We start from the raw sequence: 21,480 nt of genomic DNA on the forward strand, positions 1-21,480 counted from the left end.
AGCAATTTGCGTTTTCCCGCCTTGAAAGTCAGTGACAAGCTCATGTTTAGATTCAGTGAACCACCCTACCCATAATGCACTTCAATCAACCACTCAAAACGTATTAGACATTTATAAATTGCTCTATTGACATTTAAAAACGATTATTATCAAAATGCAGGTTTTTGGTAAACAGTCTTAATGAAAGTGAATTATTTATAATCCTTTCTAATTTAATTGAACACCACTTTTTTAGCGAACCAAGTTCTTTGCTCCGTCTGTGTGGATACATGCAGTGTTATCCAATTCTATATTCTTTTATTAACGTCTTGTTTAGTTCACCTAGCGGGTGCTATTCCAATAAGGGCATCGGTTTGTATGTACAGTTGAAGTGGTGGGATGCACACCTTTGTTTAAACGTATAATCTATGTTTCTCCAATGTTTGTTCTGGAATGCGTGCGTGTCGGTTGGGTACCATGCCCAAACAGCACCATAATTAACACAACACTGGGTGGGACAACATCTTTCCCCAAACCGATCGCACAGCAAAGTTTTGCCTCAAAGGCTAGAAAAATTAGTCCATGTTAAACTCTGATTTTCTTCCATTTTAACCATATTTTCCAGCTTTCATTCCTCTATTATTCATCCGCTATAAGTTTAAATTCACTTGCGGGTTATTCTGCCATTCTCTAAGTTTCTAACGTGCACCTCCGGTCTTTTCCAGGCAGCGAAATCATTACTTCAGGAGACCAAAAGTACGCTCCACCACACAACATGTCCTCCCCTGGGCATCATTGTAGCAGACTTCAGCTGGTGTCCTAGGATTCCGCAGTGGCTCAGCAACCAAGGACGGTTGGGATATGCAGAGTCACCTAGGTGTGAGAAACACAGGGAAACCTTGTAATGTTACTGTGGCAGAGGACAGCATGTCCCGCACACAGCACGCTATTTGACTATGCATACCCACCCACTATCCATGCACACTCAGGGGCAGATTAGCCATCAGCTGTGGTACAATGCTGTTAAGCAGTATTTATGAGTCATGAGCTGAGCCTGGAAATTTGGCACACATGTGCAAGATGATCATATCTGCCTGGCACACCACTTGCACATTTATGGAGTGGAAATGTTTAAGATTCCTGTAGATGTGCTCACGTGACTGTGGTGGAACAAGCCCAACATGGGTGCAATCAAAGTCACCAATAACACAGGGTATGTGTCCAAGTGCATCAAAATCTCCCTTCACAGCCGCCAATTCCCGCCCCCTGGGGAACTGGATATATCTGTCCTTGTAGATCATCATAGTAGACGACATCACGCAGCACCATGCTGAACATAAGTTGCAACATCCCACCTGCGCTGGACACCGTGTGCCGGAATGATAGAGTGGCAAAAAAATGCAGGGACGCCATCACCTTAGACGTTGGGGTGAAAACAGTCGGATATGTTCTGCGAGGCTGCAGGTGGGGCTCCAACACAACACATAGGTTGTGTAGGGTGGGTCGATCCAGACTGAATTTGCGGATAACCTCCTCATCCTCCATGTCTGCCAGCACTGTGAAGGGAAAATGCAGATTTGGTCTCGACCTAGTTGATATGAAAGTGGACACATGTCAATACAATACAGCATGAGATGTGTACAACACCTTACGTTTTGACTGACACTACGCCAACAATGACTGTCATCACTTTTGAGTTACAGACCAGCTTACATGTAGGGACACCTTCAGCTACACTACTCATACACTTGTCCCCTTTCACACAGCAAGTACCTCTGAATCAACAATTGACTATGAGAATGCACAAAGGGATATGGCCACATCTAGCATAAGCAGGCCTGAGAGTATGTCATACAGCATATGTGTGAAACAGCCACACTACTGTCTCATAACAGGCTGCTGTACCTGCCACACTGTCAGGTGTAAGTTGAACATGGCACACATCAACAAGACAATGACCCAAGACTGTGCGTTTATTGACAAGTATGTGCATGGCCCATGAAAATTAGACTGTCAATTCTGCACATTGTTCACTGAGACATACATCACTGTGTTTCCCCAGCACTTTCAGACATTAACATGTGTACACATTGGAGAGTCCATCACAACACCGTTCTGTGTACATGCACATCAATAACACAAGTGACATGTGAGCGAGTACATCCAAATGTCCAAAATCACATACACAAACATGGCATGTGTAGTCAGCAGTGTGGTAAATGTTCCATTGGCATTATGTGCACAATGCTGTGCCATTAATCATGTGGCCACTGTGCACTGTTGACAACTGACCTTTGGCCATTGATACAGCATGATGTATCCATAGGTGCTGTCAGAGTGCTCCGCCACACAAATCCCGGTCACCCATGTCAATGTATGACACCCAAATTCTGGAAGCTACTGCCTGGCCCCAGCGGTGTGTCACCACCAAGGACCATTCCCTTACAGCGGTAGCCTAATGCAATTTTGAAAATCGCAGTAGGCGTGCTCCACCACTGCGGAGCCAGTCATTGGAGGCAATTGAAAGATGCACCACTGCGGTAGCGCCCGCCTGGCCCCTAAAGTGTGTCACCGCCATGGACCATGCCCTTACAGCCAATGGGAACCGCAATTGCGGTAGCACAATGCAAGATTTGAAAATCATGGTAGGCATGCTCCGCCACTGTGGAGTCAGTCATTGGCTGCAATTGAGAGATGCACCACCGCGGTAGCGCCCGCCTGGACCCCGTGGTGTGTCACCACCGTGGACCATGCCCTTACAGCCAATGGGAACAGCAATCGCGGTAGCCTAATGCAATTGTGAAAATCGCGGTAGGTGTGCTCTACCACCACGGAGCCGCTCATTGGCGGCAATTGAAAGATGCACCACCGCGGTAGCGCCCACCTGGCCCCTGCAGTGTGTCACCACCATGGACCATGCCCCTACAGCCAATGGGAACCGCAATTGCGGTAGCACAATGCAAGATTTGAAAATCATGGTAGGCATGCTCCACCACTGTGGAGTCAGTCATTGGCTGCAATTGAAAGATGCACCACCGCAGTAGCGCCCGCCTGGCCCCCGTGGTGTGTCACCACCATGGACCATGCCCTTACAGCCATTGGGAACCACAATCGTGGTAGCCTAATGCAATTGTGAAAATCGCGGTAGGCGTTCTCTACCACCGCAGAGCCGGTCATTGGCTGCATTTGAAAAAGGCTGACCTGGAATACCAATTGCAGCAACTTAGAACCATTGAAACGATCCCAGGGGACTATACATGTGTGGGAAAGAGCCCCACATTTCCACAGCTCACAGTGCCTGCTGCCTGAGACCCCTCACCACCATCTGCTGCTGCTGCACCTGTCTCCAGGGAATACTGGACCGAGACCCCTCCCAACCAACTGCAGCTGCTGATCCTGTATACAGGTACTGCTGCCTGAGACCCCTCACCACCAACTGCTGCTGATGCACCTGTCTCCAGGAACTGCTGTCTGAGACCCCTCACCACCAACTGCTGCTGTCTACTGGCCACAGTGATGTCGAGGACTGAAAAGATCTGTGCCAGTACCTTCACCAGAGAGGAGCTGGAGGTCCTGGTGGACGGGGTGCTCTCACAGTATCCAAGGCTTTATGGTGCTCCAAGTGTCATAGTAAGTGTTCCAGAGTGGGAGTGAGAGTGCAGTGTGGGGCACACATGAAGTTTATCTGCTGCAGTATGTGCCTGAGAGTGTGGCGTTGTGTCATGCAGTGCCTAGCATGCTGTGTTCTGGTCAAAGGGGTGTGTAGCCTATTTCACAGGGCCCCCTGCCTGCATATCAAGATTGGAGGGACAGGTATTGTCTTGTCAGCCATACATTGACGCAGCAAATTGGTAATGCAGAAGAAGTCAGGGCAGTGATTGCTTGTGTGAATGGCTGTGTGGGTCCCTGATATGACTCACAGGCCCATCTGTGGACTTAGCTGGGGTTTTTGTACAGAGGGTGGTGTTGTGTGGCGTTTTAGGCTCCGAGTGAATATTCCCGATTTATGCCCTTATTTAGGTACAATTCACATTGCCCTAATATAGGCATACAAATCAATCCCTTATTTAGACATAGCCCATGGAAGCATGGCTACTTCCACCCGTTCCAAACGTCACAACGATTTCTTTGAAAATCGGCTTAAGCAGTCAATGTCCTTTCCTTGCTTGAATATTGATTTGTCCAAGAACTCATGTACTTTACAGAGAACTACTATTCCCTAGCGGTTCCTTCCTGACGTTATTATGCCCGACTTCATGTCAAACTAGACACCTTCAAGGTATAAATATGCCTTCACTTGCTCTAGCAAGACACGGTGGTTCGGAGCAGTTCGACTATCTACTTGCCCGATGTACCTCGCTACAGCAAGTGCCGAAGGAAGCCGACCCTCCAGCAGACACACTGAGAGAAACGCTGTCTTTTCTCTTGCCGAGAAATCCAGCTCCAGTGTTTCCAAGCTCCCCTTGCAGGGTGTTGGGAAATCGAGTCCTGAGACAGAGAGATACCGGCCTCCTTCATTCTAAACCAAGGTACGGAGCTGATTAGACTCTAAGAGAAATCTTGGATAGATTCTTGGCAAAAAGAATACTAAACTTATGCTACACCATACTTACCCTCGTACTAGACTTAGGTTAGGTACATCGGGGTAGGCGTATTTTAGAAGCACCAGTTGAGTACTTTTAGTCTTTATTTATTTATGTATGTATTTTATGGCTTAGAAACCATACCATGCTTTTACAGTATTATTTTATAATACTCTTCCTGCTGTACGCATTATACTTTACAGCCAGTATTACGATTGTAGCAGTTCATTTCTTCTGCATGAGAAAGAAGACTGTTCAATAAATACTTTTATTGAAAACGCCCATCTCTCTTTGTCTCTGCACCTCTGGTGAAACGAAGCATGCACGAATGACTGAGTAAAATATCTATCTATTGTTTCCATGACTCTGAAGATCAGTTTTATCTTGGGGAAACAAAATTGTCATGTTTATGCGGTTGTCAGAACTAATCCCTTCTTTGTTCATTTGAGAAAATTTCTAGTGACCTCTGAGCTAGCTGGCACTCACAATTAAGTTTAATATATTCGATAACGACCTAGTAGACATAAGTCCTACGTCACATCTATAGGATATATTATTCCAATGCGCAGAGCCTATTGGGAATATAGGAACTACACTACATGGCGCCCAATGTTTGGTAAGCAAACAACAACTACGGGGAGGCCCTAATCAGCAAGGCTGAGCCAAAGTAGCAATGAACAAAAGAAGGTGCCAGTGCTGATATTAATAATTTAAATACAACGAATAACCACAGCAGAACCTGAAGAAATCAAGAACGGGAATAACTACTTAATAGTTTTTTTATTTTAACATCATTTTAGAAAAAGAAAAATTTGTATATTTTTCATTTTTTACAGAAGGGAAACATTTACGAAAGAACACCAAAAGACTAAAGGATGTAATTATCATTCATCAGTCATACTATGTGCCAGACATATCACAAGCATTCAAAACACATTCATACCACTCGGGGACAAAATAGGTTGGACAACAAAACATATATATACAATCTAAAAACTGTACACTATTTTATACAAGGGAAACAAGTGATATACCGCAGGGTAAGAAATGACAACAGGCCACAGTCTGCAATTACAATTTCACCAAAAAAAAATGAGAAAGCAGTTTTTTGTATGTACAATCCTACAGCAATTTGCAAAATAAACATTTGTTACTAAGCAACCTAGGTATTGTACTGGCGACTAAGAGAGGACAACTCTACGCTCTTGCCGCCCTCGCAGACACCGTGTGGCAGGGGCCTACGCATTTCGAATCCCGCCGATTTTCCTGGGATTCTCTTCAGGGCCTTGTGTGGTATCTAAATAACAAAGGGGAAAATAAAGCAAAGAAGAAAAAAGACATATTAAGAACCCAAAAATTATAAGGACACGTTAGTTTACGACCAAACATCAGCCAACTTAGCACAGCGAGCACCCATACCTCCACTGCCTTCCCTGTGAGAGGGGGTCCAACTTGGAGGGGGGTGGGGGAGACTTTCAACTGTCTTTTATCTATAGGTAAGAAAGAATACGTTGGAATACAGTTTCAAGGGAGGGGGTTTCTTTGAAAAAAATGATTTTAGCAACCTACTTGCTTCGTGCGAAAAGCTGTATGGGTCTGGAGCACGGTTGTGATGCCAGATAGTACGTGGTCAAGCACACGAGTTTGACCTGTTTGGGAGAAAGAAATCCATTAAACTGGATTCTAACTCGGTACCTTCTGCAATGTAACAGTACTTAATGGCGCGCTTACCGGTAGTTTGTTACCGTAAGACCAGGCAAACAACTGATTATGTTGTGATGTAGTGTACTTTTCTAGGCTGTTTTAGAGGAGTCGAGCGGGCCGATTTTCAACCTACTTCGCTGATGCAGGGAGTCTACATTAAGAAGAAATAACATGGTTGACAGGTGTGTATACTATAAACTACCTAGTCGCCGAATGCAATTCCCAAGAAGAGATGCTTACCGCTACTCAGAAAAAGTGCGCCCGAACAAACAGTCTTCGGTCCTAATTCATCCCTGCCTGTAAAGATGGAAAGAGGCATGAGGGCGGGCATAAAAGTTAGCCGCGTGTAACAACGGAAGAATCACTGACTACGCTTACCGCCTTGTATTAGCGTTATCCAAACTTAGGAGCCGGCAAATTTCAGGGCTTGGTTTAACAGTGAGCTGAAAAGAATGAAATGACAGCCTGTTTAGAATAAAGGTAGCGGGGGCGGCAGATAGTGACGGGAACGGAGGTTCTGCAAAACTTACTTCTTTCCGGTCGGCGGTCGGTCAACTGGCGTGTTAGTCGGCACTAATCACTAGCGCATGCGTCTAGCAGACCGAGGGTTTCTGCTTCCCGGTTTAAATACCGAAGAAAGGCGCATTGCACCGGTTGTAGCAAAATCCCGGGGTGGAATCAGGGAAAATGCGTGAAGCGGCCCGCAAATCCCAAGAGAACGGGCCTATAGCTTAGTATTTCTGATATTAAAGGTCCAGGTGCGAAGTGGCAGTTTTCGCAACTGGACTCCGCTGAGCTGGAAAATAATGGGAAAAAGCGCAGCTTTCTGTTCGTGGAATCTAGGTGCTATAAATCTGTCACCCAACATCATGGGTTGCCATGGTGGCCTTTACATGTATGTTGTCAGACCTGGTGGTAACAGCTTATTAAGGCTGCACAGCAAGTAAATCTGCACTCGGTGGTGAACTTTTATAGTTTGAAGATTTCGCTTAATTCATTGAGACCAGATGTAGTGGTGTCAAGTTTGACAATAAGATGGGCCTCCCTTTTGGACAGTTGTAAATTCATATCACCCCCACGGGGATCCTTTTCAATCCGGGATATCACCGTCCATTTGAGATCACTGATCTTGTGTTGCATTTGTGTCCAATGCAGTACCAATGGAGCATTTTCAACCTTATGTCTCAATCTTGATTTATGTTGAGAGATGCGTTGCCGCATCTCTTGACTGGTTTTTCCTATATACAACAGTAAACAGGGGCATGTTATGCCGTAAACGACATAAGAATGAGACATGAGAAACTCTTTTGGAACGCAAGGAAAAACCGAGCACGAAGCGACAGGTATGTGTGACAACCTTTTGCCCCAATGCTAACCAGCTCAAAAAAATCATAAAACAAAACTGGCATCTTGTCAATAACCTAGATGAAAATCATTTTTTTCAAAGAAACCCCCTCCCTTGAAACTGTATTCCAACGTATTCTTTCTTACCTATAGATAAAAGACAGTTGAAAGTCTCCCCCACCCCCCTCCAAGTTGGACCCCCTCTCACAGGGAAGGCAGTGGAGGTATGGGTGCTCGCTGTGCTAAGTTGGCTGATGTTTGGTCGTAAACTAACGTGTCATTATAATTTTTGGGTTCTTAATATGTCTTTTTTCTTCTTTGCTTTATTTTCCCCTTTGTTATTTAGATACCACACAAGGCCCTGAAGAGAATCCCAGGAAAATCGGCGGGATTCGAAACGCGTAGGCCCCTGCCACACGGTGTCTGCGAGGGCGGCAAGAGCGTAGAGTTGTCCTCTCTTAGTCGCCAGTACAATACCTAGGTTGCTTAGTAACAAATGTTTATTTTGCAAATTGCTGTAGGATTGTACATACAAAAAACTGCTTTCTCATTTTTTTTTGGTGAAATTGTAATTGCAGACTGTGGCCTGTTGTCATTTCTTACCCTGCGGTATATCACTTGTTTCCCTTGTATAAAATAGTGTACAGTTTTTAGATTGTATATATATGTTTTGTTGTCCAACCTATTTTTGTCCCCGAGTGGTATGAATGTGTTTTGAATGCTTGTGATATGTCTGGCACATAGTATGACTGATGAATGATAATTACATCCTTTAGTCTTTTGGTGTTCTTTCGTAAATGTTTCCCTTCTGTAAAAAATGAAAAATATACAAATTTTTCTTTTTCTAAAATGATGTTAAAATAAAAAAACTATTAAGTAGTTATTCCCGTTCTTGATTTCTTCAGGTTCTGCTGTGGTTATTCGTTGTATTTAAATTATTAATATCAGCACTGGCACCTTCTTTTGTTCATTGCAATGTTTGGTAAGGCACTAATTTAACGCTAGATACTAGAGTAACTCAGTCGTGCTTTTCACAGAGACCCCTTTTTTCCGTAAAATACTCCAATATATGTCTGGAGTAGGATAAAGGATAAAATATCCGCCATAACTGAGTAGGACGAAAATCCTATGTATTCGTTTTTGGTTTGTTCAACGTTGAAGGATACAGTGTTCCAAAATATTGTGCACCTTATCTTTGTTTCCTTGAAACTTGCTGTGCAAACTTTCAGTCAACAAAATGTCGAATAGCGACAGCTAAGCATGGGCGGATCTAGCGGATCTCGCGTACGCGAATTTGCGGATTTACGGATTCGCAATCCGCGAAGATACGCGAACTCTCGCGGATTTGCGGATTTTCCCGTTTTTTGTGTTGGCAAGCGTTCGCGCCGATTTTGGGACAATTTTGCAATTGCGAACTTACTTTTCGGCTCTCAACGGCCGCGACTATGTTGTTTCTACGTCTGGTTTATCATCACAGGTTCACAGCACCCTCTGTTTCACCACTGCCACCCTCTGGGACACCCATGCCACCCTCTGGTACATCCTCACTGCCACCCATTAGGTTTGTTTATCACTGTAGTTTATGGGGGGTGAAAAAAGCAAGCACACCTCCCCTACTTCAACTGCCATGAATTAATTTGGGGTTGATTAATGTGTCAGTTATTTAGAAAGTTCCAGTCTGGCTGGCACCTGCTTCCTTCCTTATCTGTAATTTGCTTTCTGTTGCAGTGAAATTTTTTTTCACAGGACCTTTATGGTCTACTTGTAGCTATTCTATGAGCCTGCTGTTTGGGTCATAGCAGGGTCATAGAATAGTTGCAAACTCTGGAGGGGCCCCTCAGGAAGCACTACAGTGAATGTTACTAATGTTAAGTTTGAACTTTTGCACCTGCTTATTGCTTTCAGTTTAGCAAAAATCGTTTTTTCTGCAATTTCGCGCGTTTTTTGGGGCGCGAATCCGTGCGAGATCGATTTCGGAAGCCGTGAATGCTTGCGAATACACTAATTATTTTTTTGCGACGTGTATGTTCGCGTGATTTTGTGTGTGTTCGCGAGGCGCTTGTAGCTATACGTTTGCCAAGTTACCCTAGCGGTCGTACACGGGCGCGGCCATCTTGTTTGCGTGACGTAATTCCGTTTACGGCCGCTATGTGTAATCTCGCAAAGTGTGCTGCTCGCTAGTACAATTTCGCGCGTGCTCGCGAGGAAAATCTCGCGCGAACTTACCCACGCGGTCGTGAACGGGCGCGGCCATCTTGTTTCTCATTCATTGCTATGGTTCTGGGCATGCTTTCTGTATCCTCTCTGAATCTCTGCCATCCTTTGCTTGTTTGAAGTTTATTTAATCTATTTTACTTATTATCTATCCCTCTATTTTTCTAGCTGTATATTTTTGTGTTTTCTGTTACTTTTAGTTACTTTTAAACTACTTTTTTAAACTCTTTTCTTTTCTTCTTCACTATTCTATTTCTTCTTTATCATTTAACTTTATTTCTGCCCAGACCATGGTAAAGGGAGCCGGGAAGCACCCTGAGAAGGGGAAGGGTCCCGCACCCCGTGCCCGGCTCCCGTGCGGGCGTTTGAGGGGGGAGCAAGTGGTGCCACGGGAGAACTTTAGCGCGGAGAAGGTGGCCGCACTCATCTTCCACGTCCAGCGCCGCCTCCCCAAGACGATCCTGGGAGGCGGCAAGATCGCAACCGGCTATGGCATCCGGGAGCGCCGGAAGCGGTGGGAGAAGGTGTGCCGGGCCATGTATAAGCTCTCTGGGGTCCGGCGCACATATAACCAGGCCACCCACCGCTGGACAGATGTCATGGACCGGGAACGGGACTTGCTGGACGCGCTCGGCGTAGAGGTCCCCGGGCTTGGTGAGTAGTAGTAGCTATTCATCACTACTCTGTTTTATCCGGCTCTGTTATTTGCAAATCTTTGTTCTTTACCAAGAGCAATAATGCTGCCGATTACATTGTAGGTAAATTATATTTCAAAATCTTCTATGCATTTCAGGTGCACTGCTCTCCTTCTCAGTAGCCTTGCTTGCTACTATGCTTATTTGTTTTGTAAATTGTGTTCATTTCATTGGCCTGAGAAATTATGTATGAGTGTAGTGTAAAGATAAGAACTGCGTAATGCTAGACACTAAGGGTCATATTTTCAATTACCGGCGCATCCCTGCAAAGTAGCAGGGATGCGGCAGTAATTGTGTGCCATGCCACCACCACCCATTGGCCCAAAACGTCACAGAAGCCTTACGCATCTGTGCCATAAAGGCGGCGCATTGCTGGAGTTGCGTACCAACGATGGCGCAGCTCCAGCAATGCTCTGGGGTACCCTATCTCCCCAATGCTGCATCAAGCCGTACGTCGGCTTCAAGCGCGCAGGGTTTGAGTCATGCATCATTGTCTTAAAAGTGACTGATTGACATCTTGTAGATTTCCCTCAGCCACTTTTAGGATTCGTTCCTGCGCAGGTACGCCCTCCCTTGCGCCGGAACGCCCCCTGATGGCGCAGGGCTTTACAACGTGATGTATCGCCCATAATTTTTTTTTTTAATATATACGCCGCACCAACACCATGGCGAGTCTTTTGTTCTGCCGCTGCGTCACAAAAGTCACGCAACAATGGAGGAAAATGAGCCGCAAGGGACTTCTAAATCAGCCCCAACAGACTGAAGTCCAGTCCTTCCTTTAGACACATGGCTATAAGAAGAAATAGTGGTGGTCGTGGGTGGATTGATAGTTTGAGTATTCACTGATCTGCAAGCAGGATGGACTTTGTCTGTCACTTCGCGTGCTGCGGACTGCTGCCTGCCAGGCCTAGGCAAACCTCTTTAGTAGTCTGTTTATTGAGTTACATAGGAACTTTCTAAGTCAACGGTCCGCAAATCAGGCAATACGAATAACGTAGTATACCACATGAGATAGATCCCTTGGAATAGTTGTCTATCTATTTGCTATTTCTCCAAAATATTTTGTTATTGTTCTTTTGAAATGGTTGATTTGGTTGACAAATCTCATCCATGTTTTCTGGTCTTTCTTTCTTTCATGTTGTACATCAGCTCCCCCCAAGGGCAAGAGGACACAGGAGGAGGAGTGTGCTGTTCAGGAGGATGCAGGCCAGGATCGGGCAGGCGAGGGCTCCTTTGCTGGCCCCAGTAAGTTTTAATTGTAATAAAGAGTACCTATTTTTTCCTAGCGTTCCTCATTCGATTTTTTCTAAATCGTCTTTGATCTTCTTGTAGACTGGATATAAATTCTTATCCTGCCTCGAATATGACTCCCTGTGGTACTACTAGATTATTCTTATTAGTCTGTCTGTGTAGCTAACTAAGATTGGACATTTGGCAATTCCATTGGACTCCCATTCTATTCAGCAATAGCTCTATGCACTGTCTCCTTACTGACTAGATAGTGTGGCAGAGTCATTTAGCTCCCGAAGTCACCGATGATTGATCCCCAATGATCTCTAGATTATCGTACGCAGGACAAGAGTACGGAGTCACAGTCAAGAAGTGTCAGAGGCACTCATGCTTGCAAAAATTCCAAAACCTTTAGCTCATCCACTCTAGTCTGGAGCACCAAAAACCACAGAGTCTATTTAAGTTTCAAAGCTTTATTAAAAGTAAACACATTTATTAAAATCTACTTTGTCATAAAACTATTTAACTGAAAACGGAAAAGTGCTTAGTGCTGACGATTAATTGGACACATTTCTTGTGGTCGAGCCGAGCTCTCACCTGGTTTGAACTTGATCCTGGTCGTGTTCTTAGGAGTCAAGCTTCTGTCTGTTAGGAGAAAAAGTGGTGCGTGTTAAAAATAAAAAGCAAGCATTCATCAGTTGTGCATAAAAGTGCAGCAAGACAACAGCCTTCCCTGGAAAAAGGGACATTTTTACTTTAGAGTAGACAGTCACAAATTATTACATTGTATTCTGTTTTTTTAACATTTCTTTATTACTCCTAGACCAAATATTATATAGTAGTGAGTGGTGTATTCTAACATTCTTAAATGTACTTTGTAGGTGGAACATCTGGTGACGGGGCCAGCGCGGAGGTGGCGATGTTGGGCGAGGACTCGGAGGACTCTGGGGAGGAGGCGGTGCAAGAGCCGGTGGACGGTCCTGTGGGGGTTCGCACGGTGGTGGCGGGAACAGGTAAGCTATATATTCCTTACTTATTGAGATTGAAGACTGCATAGTGTGCTTTCTGCACGGGTGTATTACAAATCAACCAGGTAGTAGCCTCCTCGAAATGTACTTCGACTTAGCTGTGAAGTTTTTGGTGAGAAGAATCCCAATAAGTTCTTAGATGAACGTGATGGATGGGATGAACGAAAAGCGAAAGAAGGGTGTAAGTAAGTGGGACGCGAAATTGTATGATGGCTGGCAAAGAAGAACGATATGTGTTTGCTTGGCCCCCGAGGTGGCTGGGAAGGAAAGAATATGGTATGGTGCATGGCTGGGTCAATGATGAAGCAAGGATGGGTGGAAGGACAGCAGCCTGGGTGGGTGAAACAGAAACTGTATGTGTGCGTATACTTTGAATGAATGGATGCCTGGAGCATGGTATTCTCTGACTCTTAGATAGCACATGTGTATCTAGAGAGAGTAGATGGTCGCTGGATGAACTAAGTGTTACCTTGAAGAGCATGTACCACCGCACACGCACGTCCGTTCCAGTGTAGGGAAGGCAAGGAAAAGAAATTGTAAATGTGTCCAATACTACCATGAATAGTAGCAGTACTTTGTATTGCAACTGCAAGCACAGCATATATCTGGTTATTACGGTGGACACTCCGTACCTCTCTTAATAACTTTAGTTTAGTTGTAGTACGTCATTCATGTGTGGGTGTATCACTGTTCACTCAATATTAAGCAAAGCACCTAAAGTCATCCCATATGTCATCAAATACGTCCCATGTGAAGTGATAGATAATCAAATTATTTAGCTTCTTCATTTTCCTTTTCTAGTACTCATTTGCACTGTAGGGTGAAAGGTAAATTAATTAAGCAGTAGCCCTTGTAACAGAGTATTCTCAGTGCCACCCGTAATAGAAAAGTAATAGCTTCACCACCTGCATGTACTGGACCGGTACAGTAACGCAAGTCTGTCTCACTCATCATGGTGTGCAACTGTTTTTCTCGGGTGCAAGTTCACTGTGCTGCCATTCTGCCGGCTTGTATAAGATAACGTACCAATTTTCCTAAACAAGAGAGAAGAAGAAGAATAAGACTGGTGTACTGTCATAGTCGACTGTAATGGAAGTCCATAGTGGTCGTAGAATTTGTTCATTAAACTACCACTAATGTTAGAGCAAGGATGCAGAAGTGGGAGGTTACATAGATACTGTCCTCAATAGTTATGTACTGTGCTTTCAATTTGCTACTTGTACTGTGACCCAACTTTCGGCTCAATCACTTTGTGTTATTAATGCTAAGGAGCATTGGTTACAGACTATGTCTTTCTTTCTTCATATAGTTGCTCCTTCCAAATCGACATCACGGAGGGAGCGGGCTCGAATGGCCCGGCAACGGAGGCTGGATGCCACTGTCGCCAAATATCGGCGGCTGGTGGCCCTGGAGGAGGAGGAGGACACGCAGTCGACCGGTGCAACAACAACATCCTCGACTGGGACAGCTGCATCCTCCTCCGTGACCCCACGGGACGCCAGCATGCGCAGTGCTCCAGCGGGACCGAGCCGGGCTAACAAAGCCAACCGCCACCGCCAAGCAACAGAAAGACCAGCTGCCCCCCACAGGAGCTGCAAGGCACGCCAACGCCGCCTAGGAGTCCGAATGTCCTACCTGGAGCAGGAGGTCCATAACTATAAGAACTTGGTGGAGGGCCTCCGCTTCGAGCTTGCCACCCTCCGCAAGGAGTATGATGCCCATGCCGCAAAATGCACCAGCACCCTCCAGTAGTGGAGTGTCCCTTGCCCTTTTTTTAGAGACTTTTGGGGGGTGGGATTTGGGAGTTGGGTTCTTTTTGGGACTTTTCAAAGACAATCGTTGGGGTTAGGGTGGGTCTTGAGGGAGATTATTTTGTTAGGGCTACATAAATATACATTTTTAAACTTTATCTGACCATACCTGTTTTTTACTGCTTTTCAGTCTGGTGGGTGGGGGACGGGGGTGTAACAGTAAGTTTGTTTTCCTGAACAGTCGTAGGACTTTAGTAGTACTACCGTCAATCTCTCGTCTAGTCCTAAATAATACTCCATTATACTACCTCCCACCAAACGCTTATTTTACCTGTAATTTGTGTTAGAAATTAGGGCTAGGCCCAGGGCTGGCTCCACGTGAAATGGGGATTAACGTTGGCAATCCTGGGCGGGTGAAATTTCCTCATTGCGGTGGTACTAGTGGTGTGACACAGTGGCAGTTGCATGCCTATGGAAAAAAAGAAAACGAAACCTGGTTTGTCCTTACTGTAGCATTACAACGGTTACGGTACGATCGAGAATATAGCAGGTGACAGTACACTAGAACAGTGCCATAATGTAGCTTAACAAATGGTAAAGTATTTGCTTGCAAGTATAACTAGTACTTGCGTTGAATTTATTTGACATTGGCTCCTACTACTAGAAGATATAGTACTGAAGCTGAGTAAGTCTAGAAGATATCCTCGTATTCCTTCACCAGCCTGTTGCTATGACCTTATCCTCCCCAGCAAGTGTGTGGAATTATTGATGTCATTTTAGTCAGACATCAAGCAAAACAACACAGCCCGGGGGAAGAGGGTTAGGGTTTGGAAAATGGATGGGAATGGGGGTTTCTTTTTGGGTAGGTTTTGTTGAGAGAAGAAAAAAAAAGCACAGCCTGGACAAACAATAATTGAAGATAAAGAAATCTTTGGGTACAAACTAAAGCTAAGCACATGCAGTCACACTCATAGAAGAAAACAATGGATACTGTATCTGTATTCTGTATGTTGTTGGAGTTGTCCTGTTGAATTTGGTAAGTAAGTTGCATGCAGCAAACAATTCCTCTTATTAGCGGCACTCCTCCATTCCAGCTGACGCTTCGTCCATCAATGTTGGTGACCACTGACAGAAGACACCCTGTCCACTGCCTGCCTGGCGGATGTTGACTGAAACCCGGCCTGTAATTATTGAACGGAAAACAGGAAGTGCTATTACAATACCACTGATAAATAAATAAAAGGTATGCACGCTGTGTGGTGCAAAAAGTCACACTTTGATTTCCCTAATAGACAGTAGAATATTTTTGAAATTGCGTGCTCTGTCTGAGTCACCTTTTTAAGGATAAATAAGTATGGCCAAAATATTATAGCGGATCTTTCCCCTCAAGGTAGGTGTACTGTAAACTGTGTTTTAGAACAAAATTTGACCTTCCCAGCAATGCTCCCACCAAGACCCTTACTAAAGCCAGTCGCAAAAATGTAGAAGACCCCCAATCAGATCTCCAAAAACGATGCCTAGCAGAAAAATGGTGACAAAACGTACTTTGAAAGTAACAGTAGGCCCAAATACAGACCGTGGATCGTATTCAAACCACTTGCAAGCAAGCAAAAGTATCCATAGCCAGCATCGCTCCAACAGTGCTCTAAAACCCCAGAACTGCGTTGCAATAGAACACCCCGAAACACATGCAATCCTGCTGCTAGGGCTAACCCTAACGAACCCTAACTTACAAAAAGTGCCAAAACTGGTGTTTCCTTATGGATTTTGTCCAAAACACTTCTATCCGGTATTAGACCTTCCCAGGAATGCCCCAGGCAAGACCCGCCAACCCACCCGCAAAAAACCACGCGACAACACCCCCAAACAGCGAAAAAGCTAAATCTCATACTTACAATATCTCTCGGCCTTCGGTCCAAACGCGCTGTGCAGCTAGGTCATCATCAATCATCATAACTCCTGTTTTCCACCACGGATTTCCTGAAAAGCAAATGCAATCAAGATTAGACTGTCGCAGCAGTGCTTCGACAGAGACCCCGGCCGCAACCCACCCACGAACAGCAGGAAGCCCCCCAAAACGCTACATTGAGCAAGATGTCAGAAGAAATAGCAAAAAAAAGGCTTTTCCTTAAGGATTTTGTCCAAAACACTTCTATCCGGCATTAGACCTTCCCAGGAATGCCCCAGGAATGCCCCAGCCAAGACCCGCCAACCCACCCGCAAAAAACCACGCGACAACACCCCCAAACAGCGAAAAAGCTAAATCTCATACTTACAATATCTCTCGGCCTTCGGTCCAAACGCGCTGTGCAGCTAGGTCATCATCAATCATCATAACTCCTGTTTTCCACCACGGATTTCCTGAAAAGCAAATGCAATCAAGATTAGACTGTCGCAGCAGTGCTCCCAGACCCCAAAACTCACCCACAAACACCCGGAACCCCGCCAAAGAGCACCTCAAAGGCAAGCAAGTCAGCAAAAACTGCAAGAAATTTCCACCTCATATTTGGTCCAAAACACTTTTATCCATTATTAGAGCTTCACAGCAATGGGCCCAAATCCGTCAACTCACCCGCAAAGAAGTAGAACACCCCCACAAGTGCTGAGTCTTTCTTCATTGGGCGTAATCCAGCACTCTGCTTTGAGGGAAATCGCAGTCTGGAGGAGGAGGATAGAGGAGCATGTTCTTCAGAACTTGTGAACCTGAGGAATGTAGACTGCGGCACCTTCAAATCAATAAGCAAACAAGTGAAGACAGTTCTGCTGATGGTCTTGTTTTTGGGATTAGGTGATTAAAGTTTGAATTAAATTAACTGTGCAAAACAAAGAAAGAGAGACACACAGGAATAAAAGTGAATAAGGACGAAAAAGAAAGTTATTGATTCATTGTCTCATTTTCAGGGCTCGGTGTCAGGGAATAAGAAGAAGATTTCGTCATCATACTCTGCGAATTCAGGCAGGATGAGGTCAGTGCCACCGAACAGAGAACAAATCCCCTCATCTACGTTGCCGTCCTCCTCATCTTCATGCGGCGTGCTTTCTCGTACTTTGTAATCTGGTGGTATGAGGTGCTGATTCATCTTGCTCATTGTCAGCCGCTCCACATTTTTGGGCGAGAGGCGGCTCCGTTTGGGAGTTACAATGCCACCAGCAGCACTGAAAACACGTTCAGAAGACACACTTGCGAGTGGGCAAGACAAATAGTTTATAGCCAGGTTGGAGAGCTCTGGCCACAATTGTTTTTTCCCATGCCAATACTGCAATGGCTCATCATTAAGAAAGACCTCTGTTGAGTCATTCAGATAGTCCTGCACCATCGACTCAAGGTCCTCAACGGTTCCTCCACTTTGCTTACTTTTTGCTGTGCCTGTGACCTTTTTTCGAGTACCATACCCAAGCAAACTTAGCCAATCCTCTTCAGCAGCCACTGTTACTCTTGTGTGTGGTGCAGATGATCCGGTTGCCGGTGTCTTTAACGGCTGAGAGGTCACTTGTGCCCCAGCCACAGGTGCAGAAGTGGATTCTTGTGACTGGGGATGGCCTGCTGATGCTGATGCTGATGTACTGTCTTCTCCTTCAATAACCTGCCGTTCTTTTTCAAACCTCTTGGCTGACCAGGCTAACCAATGTTTGTACTTTTGAACATCTGCATCAGCAAAAGGAAAGAATGCTTCGCCTGCCAGCGCCTTTTTGTAGCGTGGATCCAGAATAGTAGCACAAATGTAATGCTGTTCTGACTTGATCTTTTGAAGACGTTCATCACCACGTAGGCGCTCTAATAATTTCTCAGACAAAATAAAATGGTCTTTTTTTTTCATCTTTTTCAAACTCAGAAGACACCGCCATCAGTTGGTGCTCCAGCATGCACAACAATGGGATAGCTTTTCCCAAATTACAGTCCTCCTGGCTGACTGCACGCGTGAAGAACTCAAAAGGACGAAGCATGTCTGTCAGGCTTTTAACTATGTCCCATTGCGCCGCACCCATCCGCATGTCCTCCTTCTGAGATGTACCCTCTGTGAAGAAATAGTGATCGAGTACCGTATACTGCTCATACAGACGCTCAAGCATGTAGAAGGTTGAGTTCCAACGTGTTGCCACCTCCTGGATGAGTGCTTTCACTGGTATACGACTTTGAAGTAGCAGCCTCCTCAGATGCTTCCGGGCCTTAAAAGAATGGCTGAAATGGTTGCACATTTTGCGGCAGGTGGCCATTACCGCGAACGCTGCACTGTCTCTATCACTCAAGAATTTTTGAACTACCAGGTTGATACAGTGCACCAAACACGGCACTCTAAAATAGCGACCCAGCGCCATGGCCTTAACTACATTGGCGCCATTATCCGTGGAAACATAACCAATCTGGCGTTTTTTTGGGGATAGCATTTTCAAGACCTTTTTGTCAAACTCGTCCAAAATGTTTTGGGATGTGTGACTTTTCTCCAAGCCAAACATGGCTAGTGTTGCATGTTTCCGAGCAGCTTTGAAAACTTTGTCCGGGTCAACACCTGCGTTTAGCTTTGCGTTAACACCTGAAAAAGAGACCCAGTGTGCAGTGATGCACATGTAATCAGCGCCTGCGCCACTGGTCCACATGTCTGTTGTCAGATGTATTGTGTGAACAGCACTCTTCTGCAAAGCTGCCCCAATCGCCTCCAGCACATCTTCATGTAGTGCTGGAACCGCAACTCTGGCAAAATAGAACCGGCTAGGAACCTTCCATTTAGGGCAGAGCGTTGCCACTAACTCTAGAAAACCTACCGCTTCTACAAAAGAAAAAGGGAGAAGGTCCACAGCTAGCATTTTAGCCAGCTTAGTGTTATACAGACGCGTCAGTGGGTGGTTGCGTTCATATGGCACGTCTGAAGTAAGCATTGTTCTAATGTTGCCCTGGACCAAGCATTTACGGGCTGATAATGACTTCGTTGACCCAATTTTGCTCGCTGGTGAACTTTTGTGCGTTGGTGTCTCACTCGCTCCAACACTCTTAGTGTGCCTCACATTGGGTGTGCTGCTGACAGGGGTACTGGGTGTAAGGGAAGTGTTTGACACGTCTTCTTCCTCCTCGTCATCATCAGATGCAACATCAACGTTTCCTTGAATTCGGCCTTCCTTGATCGCATCTAGGTGCGCAAACCATTGGACAGTGTGCTGTCTCCTAAGATGACCTCTCTGGCCTCCGGTACCATACTTGGTACCTGGCTTACCACGACTAACTGCAAGCTTACAAAGGGTACAAATGGCAAACTTTGGATTTGTTTCACAAACAGTAAAGAAGTCCCAAACTGGGGACTTGAAGTGTCTGTGGGACCTGGAGGAGGCGGCGATACTGGTGGTGGTGGTCATGAAGCTAATGCCAGATGAAGTGGAGGATCTGGATTGCCCAACTTTTGTACGTTGTGCACTTTCACCGCCACTAATTAATGTCGAGGTGGATGGAGGTCTCTTCTTGCCAGAAAGAAATATGGAAGCGGGACGAGTTGGTGTACTACTTAACTCCAATGATTGTGGTGTTTCCACTGCCTCCTCATCGACAACATCATCATCATCACGCTCAGCAGCTCTTCGGGCTAGGGTCAAAATGTCTGTTTGCTGCATGCCCGCTGGGGCTGCAGTGACCTTTATGATGACTGGGTCGTCGTTGGCAGAGTCTTCATCAGCAGCAGTATCCGCCACTTCTTGTTGAGCCTCATCACACTCCATAACTCTGAGACTTTGGACGAGCTTCCTTTTACGCTTAACTACCTTTGTCGGATCATGGTGTGCCTCACTCTCAGACGGCAGTGGTGCTGGTTCCCAAGTTTGATCCGTATCATCAGAAGGAGGTGTGCTTGAAGAAGATGTAGACACCACCCTTGATCTCTTCCTTGCTAGGGGTGTGGAAGACAATGAAGGATCATCAGGAGGAGTGGCTTCCTCAAATGATACCTCGCCTTGATTGTCGATTTCCTGATGTGCCCCTACTTCGGGAGGAACAACTATTGTGGGCACTTGTGACCCTCCATGCACCTCTGCTTGCGCATCTCCTTGCGCTGCCTCTCCTTCCACATGTACTTGGGCTTGTACTTGCACATGTGATTGTTGTTGCGGCTGTGGTTGTTCAACACTCGTCAGATGAGCTACAACAACCTGTGTTGATTGAGGGACATTGCTGCTGCTTTCTTGCGATGAGCCAACATCACTGGTCGATGGTGATTGAAGAACTATACTGGCTGCCTCTGCAGCACTCAAGGGCTTGGACTTAAGTTGGCGTGGTGGTGGTGGTGGCACTGAGCCCAATGGAGCGGGGGTGCTGCTGCCAGCTTGGTCCCCAGCAGATCCCGCTGCTGCTGCAGGCATACTTTTTTTTTACTCCCAAAAAAAGGGGCGGGTGGCACACCAGTCTCCTTGGTAACTTGCTTCTTCTGCTCCTTACTGGCACCTTTCTTGCTAGAGGAGCTACGGGTTACTTTTTTTGGGGCCATCTTCTTCAGAGCAGGTCAGAACAGCAGGCAGCAGTTGCACGAGTTGCAGAGTTGTCTGTGTCCAGACGTGACGTCGCGTGACGTTATGCTGCACACACACACCGCTGCAGGACTTCTTCCTGGCACTGGTGGTTCTCTTGAGTCTTGTGCACCTAAAAGCAATGGAAGACAGAGGAACATCAGTTCAGTTATACACCCCAAAAAATCGACAAAACACAGAAAAATGAGCACAATCCCATGCCATCCATGATGTTTATATTGAAGACACCCCACAGACAGACTAGGGCCATGCAAGTATGCAACACTCACTACCCCTGGGCATAATGGATGAAAAGTAGGTAAAATAAGTGCAGGCCTCAGACACTGCCTCTCTTCAAAATGGCCCCTTACACCCCAAGCACATGTTGCCTGTACCAGCCAGGACTCAAGATGGCCACCACCACCACCCACATGGCCAGTCCACATCAACAGTACACCCCCAAAAAACA

The sequence above is a fragment of the Lissotriton helveticus genome, chromosome 1_1 (genome assembly GCF_964261635.1).
Source record: "Lissotriton helveticus chromosome 1_1, aLisHel1.1, whole genome shotgun sequence".
Lineage (NCBI taxonomy): Eukaryota > Metazoa > Chordata > Amphibia > Caudata > Salamandridae > Lissotriton > Lissotriton helveticus.